The 17,022-nt window shown below is 44.4% G+C and overlaps 1 pseudogene; it reads right to left on the reverse strand.

Moving 5' to 3' along the window:
* LOC111963223 (myosin-10-like) overlaps window positions 1-17,022 on the reverse strand; it is a 99,450-nt pseudogene that overhangs the window by 50,813 nt on the left and 31,615 nt on the right.

Here is a 17,022-nt window from a genome sequence, read left to right on the forward strand (position 1 = left end):
TGCTGCAGAGGAGCGGCACATACTCTCAGGACTGACTTAGAATCACATGGCATCTCTGTGCAGCGTTTACATTGCTTATGACCACCGTCTCCTACAGTGTGTGTGTGTGTGTGTGTGTATCACAGTCACAGTCACAGTTGGCATATAAATGCATCATAGCAGATGTGGAGATTTATGATGATAGTGTTTCAAGCACACACTTCCGACATCCATCCAATTCTTCCATGCTCCCCCAGACTTAGTCATGTATGGTGTTAAGGCTAGGAAAATAGTGTGTTGACTGGGGGCCCCAGGACATTTGGGTGGTGGTGGGGGTTCAGACCAACGCAGTGAGAAAACACACACACCTGGAGAAACGTTACCCTGTTATATCTCTTTCACAAATCATCGGTGTAGGCCTGTCAAAGGGGCTTACAATGAGATGCCACGCTGACATTTCTTTGGCAGCATTAATGTCATCTGTAGATATTGGGCGCTAGACTAGAATACAGCCCACGGGTAAGGGTTGTGTGTGTGTGCCAGAAATACCAAACATTTCCCAGCTTCCCTGCCCCAAGCCTAAGTCTCTTTCCCGTAAGTGTCTAACTGTTCTGTGTCACTAAGTTGCTCCTTTTAAAATAGCTATAGAGGCCTCTGGCTCTGTTCTAGTTCAATTCAATTGATTCCTCTTTCGACCTATAATCAGTGCTAAGTACATTCATGTCGACTTCAATAAGCTACACTTCATTCTTAGTTGAATAGAGCTTCTGCAGGAATGCAATGCGCAGCAGATAATTTCCCCATTTCATTTTCGGGACAAGTGAGGAAGAGACGCGCATAACTAAGATAATTGAATCGTGAATAATTATGCAATTAAGCTGGTGCTGCATGGCCTTTCTAAACCATCTGCTCCAAACCAGTGTGTGGATATGATACTATGCAGGGTGGATGCAAGAATCAAATGAGAAGACACTTTCCTGTAAATCCAGCAACCCATGCAACACATGCAACACAAAACACGGAAAGAGAAGAAAAGCTGGCAGACATGGCTCAGAGGTTACTCACGTGCAAAGAATTGATTGGTCCTCTCGATCTGGGAGGGAGAGAGAAAGAGGAGAGAGAGAGAGAGAGAGAGAGAGAGAGAGAGAGCAGAGAGCGAGAGCGAGAGCGCGAGAGAGCGAGAGAGCGAAGAGAGCGAGGAGAGAGGAGAGAGAGAGAGAGAGAGAGAAGAGAGAAGAAGAGAGAGAGAAGAGAGAGAAGAAGAAAATTATACACAGTGTCAGCATTTAGCATACTCATCGGCAATGGCCCATTCCCCAAAATCCCTCTTTCAAACTGAAATGAGTCTTGTACCAAATGTATCACTGGCTGACAGATGTACACCAAAGTCATTTTACAGGACATAGCCAACTTTACTGAGCCTTCGTGAGTTTGCCACTGACTGAGATACTCCCTTCAAACGTGTTGAAGGTCATGTTCTGCACCAGGAACGAAATGTGATTTCACTAACATTTCAAAAGCCTCAGGATCCAGACATTTCACAGGCACACAAAATGGAGGAGGAATAAGGACTCTTTCAAAGGAAAGCTTTGTAAGTGCCAAACCTCTGCATTACAGAGATAAGGCGATAGTGTACCTTGTCGCTATTAGGATGGGGAATTGAGGGAAGCTGAGCGTAAAACTGCTGAAAGCTACACTCTTAGAAAAAAGACGTGTTCCAAAAGGGTTCTTCAGCTGTCCCCATAGGAGAACCCTTTTTGGTTCCGGGTAGAACCTTCTGTGGAAAGGGTTATACATGGAAACCAAAAGGGTTCTAAATAGCACCTTTTTTACTAAGACTGTATGTAGGCTATGTCCATCATGTGCATGTAGCCAATGTGAAAACAGTTTACATATGAACTCATGGAACTCAGTCAGACCACGGTAGGCGTAATACTGCAACCCATGGCCATCTTTCCCTGTATTTACAGTCTTGTTATTTTAGAGCCCTGTATCACAGAACTGGTGGGCTGGTGACAGAAACACAGCTCGCTAGGAAGAAGGCAGAGCATCAATGTGATTTACAGTCAGCAGGAAAGAGAGGAGAGAGAGAGGAGAAAGAGAGAGAGAGAGAGATGCTCTGGTTTAATGGCTAGAGAATCAGGAAGAAGCAGGAGGGAGCCATTTGAAGTGACAGTGAGGTCGGGACAGTTTGCAGACAACAAGCCAATCACTGAGCTCCTTGTCATCTAATTGGCTGAGGTGAACGGGTGCACCACAATGTTTTTTTTAATTTTTTAAAATTATTTCACCTTTATTTAACCAAGTAGTCTAGTTGAGAACAAGTTCTCATTTACAACTGCGACCTGGCCAAGATAAAGCAAAGCAGTGTGACACAAACAACAACACAGTTACACATGGAATAAACAAACATACAGTCAATAACACAATAGAGAAAAAGTCTATATACAGTGTGTGCAAATGAGGTAAGATAAGCGTGGTAGGCAATAAATAGGCCATAGTGGCAAAACAATTACAATTTAGCAATTAAACACTGGAGTGATAGATGTGCAAAAGATGAATGTGCAAGTAGAGATACTGGACTGCAAAGCAGTAAAAAATAAAAAATAACAGAATGGGCATGAGGAAGTTGGATGGGCTATTTACAGATGGGCTATGTACAGGTGCAGTGATCTGTGAGCTGCTCTGACAGCTGGTGCTTAAAGTTAGTGAGGGAGAAATGGGTATCCAGCTTCAGTGATTTTTGCAATTCGTTCCAGTCATTGACAGCAGAGAACTGGAAGGAAAGAGCATGCATTTAGTTTTACTTGCATGTAAGAGCAGTTGGAGGTCACGGAAGGAGAGTTGTATGTCATTGAAGCTCATCTGGAGGTTAGTTAACACAGTGTCCAAAGAAGGGCCAGAAGAATACAGAATGGTGTCGTCTGCGTAGAGGTGGATCAGAGAATCACCAGCAGCAAGAGCGACATCATTGATATATACAGAGAAAAGAATCGGCCCGAGAATTGAACCCTGTGGCACCCGCATAGAGACTGCCAYAGGTCCGGAAAACAGGCCCTCCGATTTGCCACACTGAATTCTGTCTGAGAAGTAGTTGGTTAACCAGGCGAGGCAGTCATTTTAGAAACCAAGGCTGTTGAGTCTGCCGATAAGAATATGGTGAATGACAGAGTCGAAAGCCTTGGCCAGGTCAATGAATACAGCTGCACAGTATTGTCTCTTATCGATGGCGGTAATGATATCGTTTTGGACTTGAGCGTGGCTGAGGTGCACCCATGACCAGCTCGGAACCAGAATGCATAGCGGAGAAGGTACGGTGGGATTCGAAATGGTCGGTGATCTGTTTGTTAATTCGCTTTCGAAGACCTTAGAAAGGCAGGGTAGGAATAGATTAGGTCTGTAGCAGTTTAGGTCTAGAGTGTCTCCCCTTTGAAGAAGGGGATGACGGAGGCAGCTTTAGAATCTTTGGGGATTCAGATGATATGAAAGAGAGGTTGAACAGGCTAGTAATAGAGGTTGAACAATTTCATCTGATAATTCTAGAAAGAGTGGGTCCAGATTGTCTAGCCCGGCTGATTTGTAGGGTCCAGATTTTGCCGCTCTTTCAGAATATCAGCTATCTTGGATTTGGGTAAAGGGAAATGGGGAGGCTTGGGCAGTTCGTGGGGGGTGGCAGCGGTGTGACCGGGGTAGGGGTGGCCAGGTGGAAAGCATGGCCAGCTGTAGAAAAATGCTTATTGAAATTCTCAATTATTGTGGATTTATCAGTGGTGACAGTGTTTCCTAGCCTCAGTGCAGTGGGCAGCTGGGAGGAGGTGCTCTTATTCTCCATGGACTTTACAGTGTCACAGAACTTTTTGGAGTTTGTGCTACAGGATGCAAATTTCTGTTTGAAAAAGCTAGCCTTTACTTTCCTAACTGCCTGTGTACATTGGTTCSTAACTTCCCTGAAAAGTTGCATATCGCGGGGGCTATTTGATGCTAATGCCGTATGCCACAGGATGTTTTTGTGCTGGTCAAGGGKAGTCAGGTCTGGAGTGAACCACGGGCTACATCTATTCCTGGTTCTACATTTTTTGAATGGGGCATGCTTATTTAAGATGGTGAGGAAAGCACTTTTAAAGAATAACCAGGCATCTTTTACTGACGGAATGAGGTCAATATCCTTCCAGGATACCCGGGCCAGGTCGTTTAGGAAGGCCTGCTCGCTGAAGTGTTTTAGGGAGCGTTTGACAGTGATGAGGGGTGGTCATTTGACCGCAGACCCATTACGGACACAAGCAATGAGGTAGTGATCGCTGAGATCCTGGTTGAAGACAGCAGAGGTGTATTTGGAGGGCAGGTTGGTTAGGATGATATCTATGAGGGTGCCCGTGTTTACGGATTTGGGGTTGTACCTGGCAGGTTCATTGATCATTTGTGTGAGATTGAGGGCATCAAGCTTAGATTGTAGGATGGCCGGGGTGTTAAGCATGTCCCAGTTTAGGTCACCTAACAGCAGGAGCTCTGAAGATAGATGGGGGGCAATCAATGGGGGGCAACCACTGACGCCAGATAGACCTTTGTGGTCAGTTCTGGCCGTGAGTCTGACGAGGGCTGGGCTCTTGTCACCAAGGCAGAGCCTGGGGCTGGCCCACGGTAAGGGGCATAAGGGTGACCCACAGAGGCAGAGCATGGGGCTGACATACAGAGGCAGAGCATGGGGCTGACTCACAGTAAGAGGCAGAGCATGGGGCTGACCCACAGTAAGAGGCAGAGCATGGGGCTGACCCACAGTAAAAGGCAGAGCATGGGGCTGACCCACAGTAAGGGCCCAGAAGCACAGTTTGGGACTGTACATAACCCATCGTATCTACTAGCAGCGAGCTAGTTTATAGAGGGAAAGGTGGGAACATAACTGACCAGATTTCCCATATGAAGTTTCATAGCCTAAGTGCCATGTGCCGAGTTCTCAGATTGGACTATAATAGACCATGACCAATATAGCATAAGAGAGAGAGAGCTGCTCACACCGGCAATGACTCATCAGGAGCAGAACAGCATCGTAGCCCCGAAGACAGCCTTCTGTCCAATCTGTATCTCTACCAAGGAGGAGCACTTCTATGTTAGATGGCCTTTACCCCTGAAGACGTCAATAACCTGATTGTGTCTGGGAATACACGCCTTATTAGGTTAAAAGAGTTTCCATCCAATCTGGGAGAGTCATGATGAGCAGTGGAAAGGTGGATGGAAAGAATTGTGATGCATTATTAGATTGTCTCCTGTGAGGTACCGTAGTCAATCATTCAAGACAGGGGTGRATCTTCTCCTTCATAAGGGGTGTGTATTTTCCTGTATTCACCAAAGGAGTAACACTTGTCTCTAGGCTAAGCGTTATCAGCTTTTCATGGACYTCAATGACCCAAATTATTTAATTTCCAAATTTTAGATTTGATTTGAGGATTATTCATATACATTGTGCAATGTAATGTTTTGTTGATTATTTGTATATTTGTTTACTGCATTGTTAGGAGCTACTCAACGTCAACAAAACAAAAGGAGATGATCGTGGACTTCAGGAAACAGCAGAGGGAGCACCCTCCTATCCACATCGAAGGGACAGTAGTGGAAAAGGTGGAAAGTTTTAAGTTCCTCAGCGTACACATCACAGACAAACTGAAATGGAACAGCGCCTCTTCAACCTCAGGAGGCTGAAGAAATTTGGCTTGTCACCTAAAACCCTGACAAACTTTTACAGACGCACAATCGAGAGCATCCTGTCAGGCTGTATCACCGCCTCGTATGGCAACTGCACCACCCTCAACTGCAAGGCTCTCCAGAGGGTGGTGCGGTCMGCACAACGCATCACCGGGGGCACACTACCTGCCCTCCAAGACACCTACAGCACCCGATGTCACAGGAAGGCCAAAATGATCATCAAGGACAACAACCAGCTGATCCACTGTCTGTTCATCCKGCTACCATCCAGAAAGAACAGCTATCTCAAGTAGAGGTCGACCGATTATGATTTTTCAACGCCGATACCGGTACCGATTATTGGAGGACCAAAAAAAGACGATATCGATTAATCGGACGATTTTTATATATATATTTGTAATAATGACAATTAAAACAATACTGAATGTAACAATGAACACTTTTATTTTAACTTAATATAATACATCAATAAAATCTATTTAGTCTCAAATAAATAATGAAACATGTTCAATTTGGTTAAATAATGCAAAAACAAAGTGTTGGAGAAGAAAGTAAAAGTGCAATATGTGCCATGTAAAAGCTAACGTTTAAGTTCCTTGCTCAGAACATGAGACATATGAAAGCTGGTGGTTCTTTTAACATGAGTCTTCAATATTCCCAGGTAAGAAGTTTTAGTTGTATTATTATAGGACTATTTCTCTCTTTACCATTTGTTATCTTCATATACCTTTGACTATTGGATATTCTAATAGGTACTTTAGTATTGCCAGCCTAATCTCGGGAGTTGATATGGCTTGAAGTCATAAACAGCGTGCTTGAAGCATTGCGAAGAGCTGCTGGCAAACGCGGTAAAGTGCTGTTTGAATGAATGCTTACGAGCCTGCTGCTGCCTACCACCACTCAGTCAGACTGCTCTATCAAATCACAGACTTAATTATAATATAATAACACACAGAAATACGAGCCTTAGGTCATTAATATGGTCAAATCCGGAAACTATAATTTCGAAAACAAAACGTTTATTCTTTCAGTGAAATACGGAACCGTTCTGTATTTTATCTAACGGGTGGCATCCATAAGTCGAAATATTGCTTTTACAATGCACAACCTCAATGTTATGTCATAATTACGTAAAATTCTGGCAAATGTGTTCGCAACGAGCCAGGTGGCCCAAACTGTTGCATATACCCTGACTCTGCGTGCAATGAACGCAAGAGAAGTGTCACAATTTCCCTAGTTTAATATTGCCTGCTAACATGAATTTTTTTCTAAATAAGCAGGTTTAAAAAAATATACTTCTGTGTATTGATTTTAAGAAAGGCATTGATGTTTATGGTTGTACATTTGTGCAACGATTGTGCTTTTTTCGTGAATGCGCTTGTTAAATCACCAATTTGGCGAAGTAGGCTTTGATTATGAGTAATTACAGGCACCGCATCGATTATATGCAACGCAGGACAAGCTAGATAAACTAGTAATATCATCAACCATGTGTAGTTAACTAGTGATTGTTAAGATTGATTGTTTTTTATAAGATACGTTTAATGCTAGCTAGCACCTTACCTTGGCTCCTTGCTGCACTCACATAACAGGTAGTCAGCCTGCCAAGCAGTCTCCTTGTGGAGTGCAATGTAATCGGCCATGATCATTGTCCAAAAATGCCGATTACCGATTGTTATGAAAACTTGAAAATCGGCCCTAATTAATCGACCATTCCGATTAATCGGTCGACCTCTAATCTCAAGGCCATAATACAGCAATCACTAACTCAGAGAGGCTGCTGCCTACATAGACACTCAAATCACTGTCCACTTTAATAAATGGATCCCTAGCCACTTTAAACAATGCCACTTTAATAATGTTAACATATCTTACATTACTCATCTCATATGTATATACTGTACCTTATACCATCTATTGCACCTTGCCTATGACGCTTGGCCATTGCTCATCCATATATTTATATGTACATATTCTATTCCATCCCTTTAGATTTGTGTGTATTAGGTAGTTGGTGGGGAATTGTTTACTTGTTAAATATTACTGTCGGAACTAGAAGCACAAGCATTTCGCTACACTCACATTAACATCTGCTAAACATGTGTATGTGACCAATAACATTTGATTTGAGCTAGTAACCAAAGTATTTAGCTGCACCTGCTATAACATCAACTGTACGGGACCAATAAACATTGATTTGATTAGATTTCCTAATTATCTCAGGAATTTCACCCTGACCTACGAGACGGCTAGATGGGTGCACTACAAAGCAATCCGATGATTTCATGTGACATTTGGAATTGTCGSTGTGATGTAACAAGTGATGAATTTAACGTGTCGTGTTCAAATCTGGCAGGTCTTCACCATCTCTTAGGAACAGAGAGAGAGGTGCTACTGGTTTCCATCTTTGTCTGACACTGTGCGTTTGGGTTGCTGCTGGGCATTCAAGTAGGTACTGTACATCTCCTCTCCATTCATCCTCACTTAGCGGATGAAAAGGGTTGTGGAGAAAAGTCTTGACGTGTAATAAAAGTAGTTCTACCACCAYTGTAGCAAAACAGGAATCTGTTAGTGGCTACATGGCGTGATGTTGCCATTTGTTGTGGGCAGCCGGTCGTATTAATGTTTGCTTTGCGTCGCAAATATGAATTCTTTGACGTAATAATCATGTTTTTGACCACATCTGAAGAACTACGTTGGAAACCGTTTGATATTAAACCAGACTCAGAAGCGGGACATGTTTCATTTGCTTCTCCCTTCTCCAAATGGGTTTTACCCCCTCTTCTGTCTGAGCTGAGGCCAACAGTCTTTCACCGTCTCCGCTACAGATTCTACAGATGGCGGCTGGCCACTGACATTTCCCWTGACCTCTTCCTGAGTCACTGGAAGTGACACTCTCTCTCGGATATTAAGGTCTTTCACACCCCAGGACACGGTCTTCTGATGGAGGGAGAGAGCTGGTTTGAAAGAGGGAACTGGAGAGAGGAGAGAGGCCAGAGTCGGATGGGTTATTCTGTAGATAGGGATGCCTGAGGAAAACAGGGTGGGACACAGGCACAGCTGGATGGCTCATTAGGGACAGTGCAGCTTCCTTGATTTGAGCAGGTTCTTCCTGGCTTTGATGACGGGTGGGGGGCCTGGCTTGACACATTCTCACTGATGCACAAGGATTTACAGSCATTTCATGGTATGATGTCATCATCCGCTGCTCTACGCATGGCCGTACTGAGAAGCWCGCACACACACCATTGTCTCATCCTTCCTGTGTCTCCCTTTACATCCAAAACCCCTATCTCTTTCAGACGCAAACACAGCCCAGACAGCAAGGCTGCTGTGGAAACATCTCTCACTTTATCTGGCCAGCTGCAGARGCGGGAAGGATATAATCGAGTCAAGAGGACGTTCTTGAATTCCATTCATTCATGCCAATGCATCGACCTCAACAACCTCTCCAAGATCGTACAACTCTGATGACTATTTGAGGGGTAGAAGCCATGGTGGGCATAGATGGGGAACCAACCAGAGCTGTTATTTCTGTAACAGTGTTTWATAGCCTAGTCATGAGAACCGTTGTGTGGGATTCACATGATTGGTAGTGTTCTTTCCAGCTTCACATGACTTGATTATTTTGGATGGCCTCAAGAGGCTGCTCCACGGAATAGGATAGGATTGGTTGTTAAAATATTTGAAGAAAGAATAAAAATTATTTTAAAACCTATTTAGTTGTACGGTGTTTGGCCAATTCTTTAGTAATGGACTCTCTCATGGAAGGGAAAAAGGCAGCACCAAAGTTTTGTTATTAATGCTCAAAATAATAGAATAATGACTTAATAATGTATAGCCTAATCAACAAGTTAACCACCAGGCTTGGATGGATGACTCTACTTGAGCTCCTCCACAGACCACAGACAACAAAAACAAAACACACGTCGCCATCTGTCAAACCTGCGACAAAGTGAAAAATTGTAGGACATCTTGGGAACAGTGGCTCTGCGTGGTGCGTTTGTGACGGAGAGGAGACAAGGGAGGARAGGACGAGGGAGAGAAGAGCAGAGGGGGGCAGAGGGAGCTGATCTCAGCCCACAGACAGTGAGCTCATTGTGAGCCTGTGGCCCGCTGGGCCTGGGCCAGCCTCCGCTATTGAAGGCTAATGCATTAAGGAAAGGCAATGGAGTGGAAACACTCGGCTCTGAAAACCCAGCTCCAGAGGTCACTTTTGCTGTTAACAAAGTGGCTTTGAAGGAGGAAGAGCTCAGACACCAGTTTGATATAAATAGAGCTACAACACATCCACTGGGCCGTGGTGGATAATGAACACAAACTGGTGGTCTGTAGCTTGAATTGAGGATCGTCTAGTTTTCATCAGTTTAAGAAAAAAGAGAGGAAATGTCTCAAAATGAACTCTGAGCACTGATAACTTATAGCAGATGCACTGATAACTTATAGCAGACGCACTCTGCAACAAATAAAGGCATCATCCAAGTGTTGTGTGGTGAGCAGTAGTATGTCAGTCAGCAGATATCAGAGTCCAAACCAGAGTAAAATGATGATCATTGTTGGTTGGCCTGGCTCCTCCAGGGGAAGTTCCAACCAGCCACGAGACAGGGGGGATAGGGCCTATCTCACACTGTAGACTGTGGGCAGACTGCTTCCCCACTACCCCTCCCCCCTTCAGATCCCCCCTGCTGGATTGATGCAGTGACCAGACTCATTCCACACATTCCAGTTTACATCCCTGCCAGCCACGAGCCTCAAGCTCAATTCTAACGAAAAGTGTGCTGATGCTGGAAATAGAATGCATATGAGTGAGACAAAACAGACCGCGTGTGTCAACAGCATCATAGCTCGTCAAATTAGCAAGCAAGTCTATTTTTCACACGTCTACACGGAGCAATTCTGGTAAAATAACCAGATAGATTGCTTGGGGTCGTTTGTAGAAAAGAATTAGGGAAGATCATTACAATTCCTCTATGCTAAGTAGACTAAAGATGTASTTTATAATGTATTGGGCAGTAAGCTAAGGTCGCAGCCTACCTGTGTTGATTTCATAGGCATGTAGCCTAGGCAGGCTACGTCTGGAAAACTTGAGGACCGCTTACGTAGAAGAACAAGAAAGACTTGGTTGTTTATAAACGACTCGGGTTTAGCACAGGTACGGTGGCTCCRGTAGGACATCTAAGGAACTCACAACAATAACTCTCAGGGGCTTCATAGGGAACATAGATAACTGTTTATTATGGATTTTCATTGGCATACGCTATGCAGTGTATGTGAATTGACGCTCGCTACGGGCGTCTCACCATGTGATTTCGGCTTCACTCTAGACTAAGGCAGAAGGCAAGCCTCTCGTTCACATCTACTGTATGACGACACCTGTACTGACCATATATGGAAAGCAAATATGGCATGTAAAAAAAACACCTGTATGACATGTATGGCAAATACCTGGCTATATAGAACACCTGTATGAAATGTATGGACAAATACCTGGATATACAGAAAACACCTGTATCTGACATGTATGGACAATCCTGGCCATATACAGAAACACCTGTACTGAACATGTATGGACAATACCTGGCCATATACAGAAACAACTGTACTGAACATGTATGGACAAATACCTGGCCATATACAGGAACATGTACTGAACATGTATGGACAAATATGGCCATATAAGAAACATGTACTGACATTTGGTGCTTTATTTGACTGGAACTGAGGAACATTGGTGTTTTCAGCCTTTCACAATAAAATGAGAGTGTGGGTTTTGTTGCCCTGCTGTACATTCAGAAGGCAGGTCCAACGCCTAAAACTTGTTGACAGTTTGAACTGTAATTTAGCAAGCAGGGGCGCGAAGGATTTCTGGCTTGGCCATTTTGCAGTCTACAATGTGTGGAGAGGTATGGAAAAGCTATCCATTAAAGCATTAGAGTGGTCAGTTTGTTAGTATAACACCTCAGGGCAGTGCTAAGCTGTACATCGGGAGGACTCCAGCAGTGCATAAGGATCTAGTCAGATTATACTGTATTTAACTGAGTGTACAAAATATTACACTTTCATGACATAGACTGACAGGTGATGCCCAGGTGAAAGCTATATCCTATTGGTGTCACTGTTAAAATCCATTTAATAGTGTATTGGAAGGGAGGAGAGACAGGTTAAAGCAAGGATTTTAACTTGATAGCTTAAGACATGGATTGTGTATGTGTGCCATTCAGAGGGTTGAATGGCAGACAAAAGATTTGAGTGCTTTGAACGGGTATGTGTAGGTGCCAGGTTAACTGGTTTGAGTGTGGTCACAGAACTGCAACTGCTGCTGGGTTTTCACACTCACATTTCCTGTGTGTTATCGAATGGTCCACACCAAAGGAATTAGCCAACTTGACACAATGTGGGAAGCCAGTTGGAGTCTTAACATGGGGCGCATCATGTGGAACGCTTTGACACTTTGTAGAGTCATGCCCAACGAATTGAGGCTGTTCTGAGGGGAAAAGCGTTGCAAGCAATATTGGAAGATGTTCTAATGTTTTGTACACTGGCGTATGTTCTCTCTGACTAGACCTGCATGCACCAATCCTCTCCCTTGTTAGTTTCGTCTCATTATAAAACAGTTAATTCAGCAAGGCATTATGATTGGTCGAGAGGCGTTACAGCTGCAAAGCTGTCTTTGCAGCAAACAGCTGGCAGGCAGTAATAGGGGTTTTTGGACTGTTCTCTGTGCTGGTCCTGTTAGCGTATCTGGTGCTTAAAGCAGTAATAACTACAAAACAAACACTAAGAGTGCCTGCTTGTGAATGGGATTAAGAGGCAAGCCCTGGCCCCTGAACACGGCATTAAACGAGTGGAGGGCTTCTGATATGGGGCCATTAAACACAGTGGCAGGGCTTCTGATATGGGGCCATTAAACAGCAGTGGCAAGGCTTCTGATATGGGGCAGATTAAACCACAGTGGCAGGGCTTTCATATGGGGCATTAAACAGCAGTGGAGGGCTTCTGATATTGGGGCAATTAACAAGCAGTGGCAGGTTCTGATATGGGGCTTAACGCGTGGCAGGCTTCTGATATGGGGCATTAAACAGCAGTGGGAGGGCTTCTGAGATGGGGCATTAACAGCAGGTGGCAGGGCTTTGGGGGCATGATAACTGGTGGCAGGCTTCTGTATGGGGCCATTAAAGAGTGGCAGGGTTCTTGATATGGGGCCCATTAACAGAGTGGAGGGTCTGATATGGGCATTCCAGCAGTGGCAGGGCTTCTGATATGGGGCATTCACCTGCAGTGGCAGGGCTTCTGATGGGGGCATTCAACTGCAGTGGCAGGGCTTCTGATATGGGGCCATTCAACTGCAGTGGCAGGGCTTGCTGATATGGGGACCATTAAGCTGCAGTGGCAGGGCATAGGGTTTCTGATTGGGCCATTCAACTGCAGTGGCAGGGTTTCTGATATGGGGCCATTCAAATGCGTGGGGGCTTCTGATATGGGGCATTAACTGCAGTGGCAGGAGCTTCTGAGTATGGGGGCATTCAACTGGAGTGGCAGGGCTTTGATATGGGGCATTCAACAGCAGTGGCAGGGTTCTGATATGGGGGATTCAACGCAGTGGCAGGGCTTTTGATATGGGGCCATTAAACAGCAGTGGCAGGGTTCTGATCTGGGGCATTAAACAGCAGTGGCAGGGTTCTGATATGGGGCATAAACAGCGTGGCAGGGCTTCTGATATGGGCAGAACAGGAGTTGGTCCTCAGCACACATGACTTACAGATGGGAAATAAAAAAAATAGACAGACCAAAATCTAGTTTCATTTCCAATGTGGATCTTCTGAGAATGGGTCCTTAGAAAGAGAATGTGATAGGCTAGGCTAGCTGGGCGGATTCATCATTTTGAGAAGTTTGAACAGCCCGCGGACATCCTGGACATTTTATTCAGTGTGTGTTGTTTAGTGGACGCAGACTAAGGACTGGTACAGTACACGTTTAGGAAATCTGTGTTTAATATTTACCTCAGGAGTGAGATAAATTACAAGAGACAGGTTGTGTACRACTGGACTATAGCTGCCACAGCAAGGACAGAGSGAGTGACGGGGAGTGACAGAAAGTAAGGGAAGGGAATCTCAATTAAGCCAGAGCCRGAGGCCTTGTCCTACTTCAATATTTAGAATACTTAGATCATGGGGCATAATGCAAAGTAACACACACCTGCCATTCTGGTAAAGTAATAGAYACGTTCAATATCTTTTCCCCTATCATGAGACTGACCTGAGGGAAAAACCCAGCAGTTGAAAGTCTGATGACAAAAAAGTAGCKCATTATTAAGAGKTTACCAAGGCCCTGAGGACATTGAACAGGGCTCATTTACTGTATGCTAGCTCTGCCAAAAGCCAATCCACGCTGGGTGACAACACAGAGAGGAATTCTCACTGTGAGCARGGCACATAGTGTATTTTCTTCAGATGAGTGGTCAGCCAATGTGGCTCAGGCCTGGCTGAGAAACAGAACCAGCTGTCCCGAGACGGGCGACCAACCGCACCGCGCAGGAATTTGGCAGGAGGTGGTTTGAAGTAATTTTTCATTAGTCACACAAACTGGAGGAACTGATTGTGATCTCATCTACAGCTTCCCGGAGAGCGGCCAGCCACAAGACCACCTGCCGGACCGTCAGAAAGGCCCCCTTAGAGCACGGGAGACCGCATTCCTCTAACGACCAGGGCTCAGTCCAAGCCAAGGCCAAAACAAAGGGGAGAACGTGGACCTGGGGCTCCTGATCTGAAGCCATTGTATTCCTGAGCCAAGATGTTCTAATAAATTAAATTCAAGACGAAACATGAAAGGTGTTTCAAAGGGAGAAGCACATGTAGCATACTGAACACTTTGGACACCATGGAACGTTGAGAGATGACATTTCCCATCCCTTGTATCGTTCAATCCAGGKCTGACCGAGGCTGAATTCCACGGGTGAGATCAAACGCATTCCTCAATGTTCTAACGTCATTCCTCTCTCTCTATCCTCGAACTGTCACTACAGAACCAAAATCCTGACACAACAGAAAAGGGATGACTTGGCTATAGCTGCAGTCAGTCTCACCCTAACCCCGGACAGAAAAGGAAACGGGTAATCAGCAGGTCTTGCCCTCTCAGTGTCCTGTGTGGCTTCGTTCCTCCCACGCCCAGGGTCGTTAGGAGTCCTTTAGCCTCCTCCGCCTCTTGCAGACAATGATTTATTCTTTAATCACCCAGAGGATATACAGCAGCCCAATGGCCACCCCTGCATCCTTTCCATTGAACTGTAATGGCAGCAAGAAGGTTTGGGTCACTGCAAGAAACACTTAAAAGTTCAAGGTAATGGATATTCTCTAGCTTCCTCAATGTGGTACGTTGGTATAATGATGGTGGAGCGTTGGCATAGTGATGGTGGGCATTTTGGCTCCACTGGCTTAATGTCAGCTTTTTAAAAACCCTAGAGGGAAAAGCCTTCGAAATGGATCATTGTCAGCATATCCAGAACTTTATAGGTGTTAGACATCAACCACGCTCGTATTATATCTCTAGGGAAAATGGCTGTGTGCTGCAGTATTGCCGGGCCTGCCGTGGATCTCAGGGGAGGCTAAAGAAACAGCTAGACCTCTGCTCTGTCTGGAGGGCWCGGTCGTTTAGGTGCTCAGACTGCAGAGTGTCTCCAGGGACATCCTTCCCATGTTTGGCAGCTGGAAACATCAGAGAAGTGCTGAATCTGCTGATATTCAGGGTAAAAARTCCCTGCAGGTTGAATGAGTTTAGGGKCAGAAAGACTTGGAAATTGGGGGGGAATGGGACAAATGTTATCTCAATTCCATAACATATGAGAAAAGCAACAGAGCAGGATAACTCAATCAAAGCTGCTTCAACAATTAGGCTAATAAAAATCCCATGGTACGCACAAGCTGTTCCAACTATTAGGCTAATAAAAATCCCATGGTACCATGGTACAATCCCATGGTACACTATCTAGAACCTAAAAGGGTTCCTTAGCTGTCCCCATAGGAGAACCCTTTGAATAACCCTTGTTGGTTCCAGGTAGAACCCTTTTGGTTCCAACTAGAACAGCTTTGAGTAGTTCCATGTAGAACCCTTTCCACAGACGATTCTACATGGAACCATAAATGGTTCTACATGGAACCAATAAGGTTTCTCCTATGGGGACAGCCGAAGAACCCTTTTGGAAACCTTTTTTCTAAGAGTGTAGAGGAAATGAGGGATTGAATTTGATTAAACACATTAATCAGTAGCGTAATTCATCAAGTACTTTCAGCATCCATAACTGCATGTGGTCAATGTTCTTCTGAACCAGGTAAAAGCAAGAGAACACTCACCAAAACATTGTTATAACATTGTTATGTCATTTTCTTGTGTTACTATTTGATTTTTTTTTTTAGCTTTAGTTTATTTAGTAAATATTTTCTTAACTCTACTTCTTGAACTGCATTGTTGGTTTAAGGGCTTGTAAGTAAGCATTTCACGGTAAGGTCTACTACACCTGTTGTATTCGGCGCATGTGACATATAAGATTTGATTTGATTTGATTCAGAAAATTTGATCAAGCCTGTATTTTCTTGTCTCTACTTGGAATTCCTTAAAAAATGTGGGTCTCTTTTTCAATAGATTAACAATCATCTCTGTGTGTACTCAGTGTGTTCTAGTACTCACAGGAGCCAAGGCACAAAGCCTTGGATTCTTTTCAAAAGAACTTTGGCCATGAAAACCATTACAGGTCTTATTGGTACCAGGTGGGTCAAGGGATGCAGTGCGGGTCCCAGAGTGTACACACTAGGCCTACATCGTAATAACACACCCACAATCGTTTTGAGTCTAGACCGTACATTGTACATGAGGTCTCCATCCTCGGAAATTTTCCTCCACACCATTTACTTAACACTTCGTTATCTTTGAGACTATTATCGAAAGACATGAGGTACTGTCCTTTGCACACATTTTATTTGATTGATTCATTTAGTGACGGAGAGGGTTCCTATGAGACAAATGTAGGCTTATTGCTCAAAGATTATGAGGCCAATATAGATCTGTCTTGAGTGGACCTAATGGCCTATCCAAACACAAGGGAGAGTCCTTACAGAGGCCATTCAATCTCACAAAGCCTTGCTGTTGGACAACTATGTTGRTGAGGCACAGTGTTGCCGTTGATGCGAGTTCAGTCCACTCTTGAAATCCCCATGCTGACATGGGCGTTTCTTCTCTCAACCAACACATGGTTTCATTCAAGAGAACATCAGCGCTTCGCATTTCTTAACGACACGTTCCAGAAATGTTCAAATTAGCCCCTTGTAACTGACTGGACGCCATCAGTCCAGAGCA

Source organism: Salvelinus sp. IW2-2015, linkage group LG1 (assembly GCF_002910315.2).
Source record: "Salvelinus sp. IW2-2015 linkage group LG1, ASM291031v2, whole genome shotgun sequence".
Classification (NCBI taxonomy): domain Eukaryota; kingdom Metazoa; phylum Chordata; class Actinopteri; order Salmoniformes; family Salmonidae; genus Salvelinus; species Salvelinus sp. IW2-2015.